The 7,500-nt window shown below is 49.8% G+C and overlaps 1 non-coding gene across 1 annotated transcript; it reads right to left on the minus strand.

Annotated features, from left to right (window-relative positions):
* Positions 1-7,040: 7,040 nt before the first annotated feature.
* Positions 7,041-7,194, minus strand: LOC147702037 (5.8S ribosomal RNA). The gene has a single exon (XR_015299034.1). It is a non-coding gene; the product is annotated as a 5.8S ribosomal RNA (ribosomal RNA).
* Positions 7,195-7,500: the final 306 nt, after the last annotated feature.

Consider the following 7,500-nt stretch of genomic DNA (forward strand, 5'->3'; position numbering starts at 1 on the left):
GTGATCCTCTTATTTACGGGGAGCCAGTGAAGGTTTTTCAGGTGATCAGAGATGTGTTCTTTACGCGGGATGTCTAATATGAGCCTGGCTGAGGCGTTCTGGATGCGTTGTAGTTTTTTCTGGAGTTTTGCGGTGGTGCCGGCGTAGAGGGTGTTTCCGTAGTCCAGTCGGCTCGTGACCAGAGCATGGGTGACTGTTTTTCTAGTTTCGGTAGGGATCCAGCGAAATGTTTTTTTGAGCATGCGAAGAATGTTGAAGCAAGATGAAGAAACGGCGTTGACTTGTCTGTTCATCGAGAGTGCGGAATCCAGGATGACGCCCAGGTTCCGTGCGTGGTCCGTCTGGATGGGTGCTTTTCCAAGGGCCTCTGGCCACCAAGAGTCGTCCCAGGCGGAGGGGGAGGTACCTAAGATGAGGACTTCTGTTTTGTCTGTGTTCAGTTTCAGACGGCTGTGCTTCATCCATTCGGCTACTTCTTTCATTCCTTCGTGTAGGTTGGTTTTGGCCGTGTTAGGGTCTCTGGTGAGTGATAGGATCAGTTGAGTGTCGTCGGCGTAGGAGATGATGTTGAGGTTATGTTGGTGTGCGATGGCCGCGAGGGGGCTCATGTAAACGTTGAAGAGGGTGGGGCTGAGTGAGGACCCTTGAGGTACGCCGCAGATGACTTCAGTGGCTTCTGACTTGAATGGTGGAAGGCGGACTCTCTGGGTTCTTCCGGAGAGGAACGAGGTGATCCATTCCAGTGCTTTTCCTTGGATTCCGATGTTTTTGAGGCGCTGTAGAAGGGTGCTATGGCAGACTGTGTCGAAGGCTGCGGAGAGGTCGAGAAGGATGAGGGCGACTGTGTCTCCATTGTCCAGTAGAGTTCGAATGTCGTCTGTTGCTGCGATGAGGGCGGTTTTGGTGCTGTGCTTGGCTCGGAAGCCGGACTGTGAGGAGTCGAGGGATTTGTTGGTTTCGAGGAATGCGGCGAGCTGGTTGTTGACAGCTTTCTCGATGACTTTGGCCGGGAATGGAAGGAGTGAGATAGGGCGGTAGTTTTTGAGTTCGGTGGGGTCAGCTGTGGGTTTCTTCAGGAGGGCGCTGAGTTCGGCATGTTTCCAGCTTTCCGGGAAGGTTGCGGAGTTGAGGGAGCAGTTGATGACGTCTCGGAAGAGCGGTGCAATAATGGAGTCTGCTTTGATAAAGATGTGGTGAGGGCAAGGGTCTGTGGGGGATCCTGAGTGGATAGAGTTCATCAGACGGATGGTGTCCTCAGTGGAGATTGGCTTCCAGTCATTGAGGATGTTCAGGGGGGGTGGGGGTCCTGCAGGGGATTGGGTGGGTTGGTCCCCGGGTTGGTTGTCGAAGCTGTTGTGGATGTCTGCAATTTTGTTGTGGAAGAATGAGGCTAGGGAGTCGCAGAGGGCTTGAGAGAGGGTGATGTCGTTGGAGTTGGCTGAGGGGTTGGTAAATTCCTTAACAATGTTGAATAATTCCTTGCTGTTGTGGGCGTTGTTATCTAGACGGTCTTTGAAGGCTGCTTTCTTGGCATTTCGGATTAGTTGGTGGTGTATGCGGGTGACGTTTTTGAAGGCGTCCTTGGTGCTGGTGGTTGGGTCTTTTTTCCAGGCCTTCTCAAGGGAGCGACAGAGTTTCTTGGATTTCTTAAGGTCATCGTTGAACCAGGAGGCTGTCTTGCTGCCTAGTTTGATTTGTCGTTTTTTCAGTGGTGCTAGGATGTCGGCGCTGTTGGATAACCATTGGGTGAGGTTGGTGGCTGCTTGGTCTGGGTTTGAGGAGTGAGCGGGGGGCTTTTGAAGAAGCGATGAGGAGATCTGGTCGATGGTGATTTTGTTCCAGTTTCTTTGCAGAGTGGGTTGGGGGTGGTTGTTGGATGTGGGCTCGTTGTAGGTGAAGTGAACGCAGCTGTGGTCAGTCCAAAGGAGAGCAGTGGTGTGGCAGAAGGAAACATGTTTGCTGGAGGTGAAGATAGGGTCGAGTGTGTGACCTGCGATGTGGGTGGAGGTAGTGACAAGTTGTTTAAGTCTGAGGTTTGCGAGGTTGTCCAAAAGGGTGGTGGTGTTGCGGTCGTTGTTCTTTTCCAGGTGAAAGTTGAGGTCTCCCAAAAGGATGTAGTCCTCGGAGGGGAACGCGTGTGGAGTGATGAAGTCCGTGATGTCTTCACTAAATTGTGCGCGGGGTCCTGGTGGCCTGTAAAGGAGGGTGCCTCTGAGTGTGGTCTTGGGGTTGATGTGGATCTGGAAGTGAAGGTGTTCAGAGTTGGCGAGATTGACGTCTGAGCTGGTTGAGAGGCGGATGGATTTCTTATGGACGATAGCGATGCCTCCTCCTGTGTGGCCGGTACGATCCTTGCGAATGATCTTGTAGCCTTCCGGGATGGCAATGGTGATGTCTGGGGCTGATGTGGCGTTCATCCATGTTTCTGTTAGGAAGGCGACGTCCGGAGTGATGGTGTCTAGAAGATTCCAGAGGTCGATGGCGTGCCTGTGGACCGAGCGGGTGTTGAGCAGGATGCATTGTAGATTTGCCCATCTCTCAAACTCTTCTTTTCTCCAGTCATATGTTGCTGGCAAATTCAATTCATAACTCAGATAACAACTATCCATAATGTTGAGTTTGTGAGTTTTTATTATGTTGTCAATTTTTTCATTTATATTTACATGAATGATCGTGCTATGTACTGATCTGGAGCATCCCTGAGATACAACAAGCTATTGACTTTATTGAGACCAATTTGTGTACATAGTTTTGGTATACTGAGGCCCCCAAATGATTTTTTCGAATATAGGAGACCATCACATGTGTATGCAGGAAGGTGTAGAAAGTGTTTGACATACTTTTTTATTGTTTGATCAAGAACATTCAACGTTTTTGCTTCAGTTCCCGTCATTTCTAGTTTGAATGATAGCTTAGGTATCAAGTACTGGCACAGTATTTCAATTTTCTGCGTGGGCTTAAGTGGCAGATTATCAAGATTTTGAGCCCATTTAACAAGAACCTCATTAATTTTGTTGTTGCTTGTATGACCAGTGTGTGGATCAAAGTTCAATCCGAGGTATCTCTCACTTTCTCCTGGGTGAATATTTTCTATATTTTCTTTCTCAAATTGCCATGGTTTACATTTGTTAACCAATATTTTGTCTTTATGGTGACTGATAAAGAATCCATGTGTTTTCTTCACATTCAGTTTTAGTCCCGTAGCTTTACTGAATTTTTCAATGATCTTCAAATTTGTACTCATTCCTTCCCATGTATTGCTGAGTACTGCGATGTCATCGGCAAAGGCAAGAGCAGTGACCTGTTCATCAAGATCAACTGATCCAAATGTGAAGCCCTTGCCATTTTTCTGAAGATTACAGATTAGAGGATCCATGGCGATGTTAAATAGTAGTGGGGATAAAGAGTCACCCTGTTTGACCCCAGATTTCATTGTTAGTTCAGGAGTTTCTTCGTTATTCTTTCCCTTGAAAGATGTTGTCGAGTCAGTGTACAGGTCTTTTATTATTTCTCTGATGTTTGGTGGAACTCTTAGCCTTGCGAGACTCTGTATAATGTGACCATGGCTGAAGTCGAAGGCTTTTGATATATCAATGAACACAACCGCTAATGAGTCTCTATTTTTTCGTGCTCCTTTTATGACATTTTGCAGGAGAGTCAGATTCTCGAGACAACCTCTCAGCTTCATGAAGCCTTTTTGTCTTGTATTCAATTCAACAAAAAATGAGAGTCTTCTAGTTAATATTTTTGTGAATAACTTCATGAATGCAGTACTGATGGTAATTGGACGCCAGTTACTGATTTTTGTAAGTTCACTAATCGGTACATTCTTGGGTATCAAAATTGACCTGTTCTTTTTTATACTTTCTGGTACTCTTCTCATTAACAACCAAGATGTTAGAACTCTGGGCAGCAGACTTGGTTGCTTGCTGTGCACTTTATTTAGTTCATTCAGACCTATTTTGTCAGGCCCCACTGCTTTTTTTAGGTTGGAGCTTTCAAAAGCATGAGTTACTTCGAGCAGCGTTATTTCTTTGCACAGATTCTCAATTTCATAGTCCTCTGGTATTCGATCTACCGGTATGAATGTTGGGTTCTTTTTGTTTTCTTTTTCAATTATGCCTTTGTAGTATTGAAATATTTCATCAGCACTGATTTGGCATGTGGGATCTTCTGCCCCATCAGTGATAATCCTGGTAATTTTCTTTTTATCCTTCTTAAACATTGCCGGGTATTCTTTATAGCTGCCCTTTGCTTTAGCATAATTTTTCTTGTGCGTCCGATTAAGCTTTACGTTTTTCTTGTCTTTCTTTGTTATTTTGTTTCCTGCTGAGGCATTCTGGTGTTCGTCTTGAGCAGAGTTCATAGGTTCATTATTGATTTCACTTGTTGGTTCATTTGGTGTCACTCTTGCTAGATGAGGACTTATATCCGTGGTGTTCTCTGTGATATAAGTCACTACTTCACCCATCAGATCCATAGCAGCATCGTGCTGTTTTACGTTTTGAGTATATTTCTCGATTTCTGTCTTCCAGTTCATCAAAGTTCTTGATTGTTTGCGCACGTTTTCGATTTATAAAGTCTCTGCACTTTTCTGTTGTTACTTCCACTGTAACTTCTGGTTCATCGCAAGAGTCATTTTCAGAAATATTTGATGCTTGCAGTACATCTATTGCGGATTTTTTGCTTTTATCTCTTCTATTCCTTCTCTTTTCTGCAATTTGTTTACTGTTCTTGTTGTCAAAATGTGGAACCATCAGCGCATTAATATTCTTCTTATTTTCATATATTTTTTCCAATTCTGCTAATAGCAGTATTTCTTCCTGTGACCATAATTTTGACGGCCTTCTGCTTGCTAGACTTGCTATTCTAGCCTCATTTTGCACTCTTGGATGCGCATGCCGAACATGTTGAGAAACACCACTTGGTGTTCCAAATCTGAGATCACACCAGCTGCACAGGAATGGCAGCACTCCTTTTTGAGGCCTTCCTTTACATTTAGCATAATGGCAAGCAATATTGTGGTATTCTGCTTCTTTGTCACATTTTGAACAGTATGTTGTGAGATAAAATCCTTTGTGCTTGTTGGATACATTTTTTCTCAGTTCTGTATAGGTTCCCATTATGTCTCCACACAAGTCACATTTATATTTTTCGTTTGGATATTTCCAGTAAGTGACTTTTTTGGTGTAATCACTTTTCTTTGTTGTTACATCTTTGCTGACCTCGTACACATCGGGAAGATCATCAAATTTTGCTGTATCAATGTCATTCTTGGCTGAGGTGGCTACAAATTCGATGGATTTGCTGAGGACTACTGTTGTGTCTTCTTCTACTATAGTGGGTGTACTAAAGTCTATATCGATATCTGAATCGTTGTTATTTGTTGCATTGTTGGAAGCTAGTGCTGGTTTGTCAAATTCGGTGAGGAGGTTAATGATTTCTGGGAAAGACAGCACCTCCTTAAGCCATCTTAACGGGGTTTTTATTCTCCAGGAATTACCCCATCTGGTATTGGGTTCGTTTGCTTCGCCACTTCTCACTATCACGCTCCCTGCCATGATAGAACCTTGTTTGGCCTGTCTCAATATGCTTCTCTACGCAGAGTCTAGCAAGTCAGAGACAGTTACCGGCGGGACCACTGGGAGGTAAAGGCCACTACAACCGAGAATAGGTTAAGAGAGTCATAGCTACTTCCGCCGTTTGCCCGCGCTTCATTGAATTTCTTCACTTTGACATTCAGAGCACTGGGCAGAAATCACATCGCATCAACACCCACCTCGGGCCTTCGCGATGCTTTGTTTTAATTAAACAGTCGGATTCCCCTGGTCCGCACCAGTTCTAAGTCAGCTGCCAGGCGCCGGCCGAGGCAAAACGCCGTCCCGCGCCCCCGGGGAGGGGGCACGGGGAGAGGCGACCACCGCAGCTGGGGCGATCCACAGGAAGGGCCCGGCTCGCGTCCAGAGTCGCCGCCGCCCCGGAGGGAGGCGCCTCGTCCAGCAGCGGCGCGCGCCCAGCCCCGCTTCGCGCCCCAGCCCGACCGACCCAGCCCTTAGAGCCAATCCTTATCTCGAAGTTACGGATCTGACTTGCCGACTTCCCTTACCTACATTGTTTCAACATGCCAGAGGCTGTTCACCTTGGAGACCTGCTGCAGATATGGGTACGGCCTGGTGCGAGATTTACACCATCTCCCCCGGATTTTCAAGGACCAGCGAGAGCTCACCGGACGCCGCCGGAACCGCGACGCTTTCCAAGGCTCGGGCCCCTTTCTCGGGGCGAACCCATTCCAGGGCGCCCTGCCCTTCACAAAGAAAAGAGAACTCTCCCTGGGGCTCCCGCCAGCTTCTCCGGGATCGTTTGCGTTACCGCACTGGACGCCGCGAGGGCGCCCGTCTCCGCCACTCCGGGTTCGGGGATCTGAACCCGACTCCCTTTTGATCGGCCGAGGACAACGGAGGCCTTTGCCCGTCCTTTCCGAACGGCGCTCGCCCATCTCTTAGGACCGACTGACCCATGTTCAACTGCTGTTCACATGGAACCCTTCTCCACTTCGTGCTTTAAAGCGGGTCGCCACGTCTGATCTGAGGTCGTAGTCAGAAGAATGGCGCTGGAGCATCAAAGGGGGCTGCCGGGGGGAAGCCGGGCCCCTGCCGGAGCAGGGGCCCGGCGCACCCGGCACCCGGCGCACACCCTCTTTCCCCAGATCGCATCCAGAAGGGCTTCGCCCTCTCTGGGAAGCCAGCCACGGAGGTGGGCGCCCGAGGCGCGTGCACGCGGGCAGCCGGTGGGACACCACAGACAGCCTCGCGCGGCACGCAGCCAGGCGCCCCGGGACGGGCCCGGGGCGGACCGGTCGCCGGGCCCCTTCACGGGGCCAGGCGCGCCAGCGGCGTACCTCCGCAGCAGGACCCGGAGAGGGACCCTGCCACGGGCGATCGGGGGGTCTGAACTTGCGGGGGGACAAAGGGGTAGCGGAGCTAACCCTGAGACGGCCCCAGCCGCGTCCCGGGGAAGCCCCGGGGCGATTGATGATCGAGCGACCCTCAGACAGGCGTAGCCCCGGGAGGAACCCGGGGCCGCAAGGTGCGTTCGAAGTGTCGATGATCAATGTGTCCTGCAATTCACACTAATTCTCGCAGCTAGCTGCGTTCTTCATCGACGCGCGAGCCGAGTGATCCACCGCCAAGAGTCACAGGCAACTTTTCGAAAACGTTCACCCACCTGCGGGTGCAGGAGAGGCGGGAGGAAGGCAACACCGTCCGTCCGCCGCCCGCGCGGCGAGACGGCCCCGGTGCCCCGTTCAAGGCTTCCCCTCTGGGAGTCAGACTGCACCGTTGGGAGTAAAAAACACTGCCAGGCGCTCTGCCTGGGAGCCCCCGCCCACCCGCCCACCCGTGGGCAAGGAAGGACGAGGGGTCCCAGTGTGATGGGAGTAGGCAGCCCCACAGCCGCCGGTTCTTCCCGGGGTAACCGGGAGGGACCGCGCGAGACCTCTAA

Source organism: Lissotriton vulgaris, chromosome 7 (genome assembly GCF_964263255.1).
Source record: "Lissotriton vulgaris chromosome 7, aLisVul1.2, whole genome shotgun sequence".
Lineage (NCBI taxonomy): Eukaryota > Metazoa > Chordata > Amphibia > Caudata > Salamandridae > Lissotriton > Lissotriton vulgaris.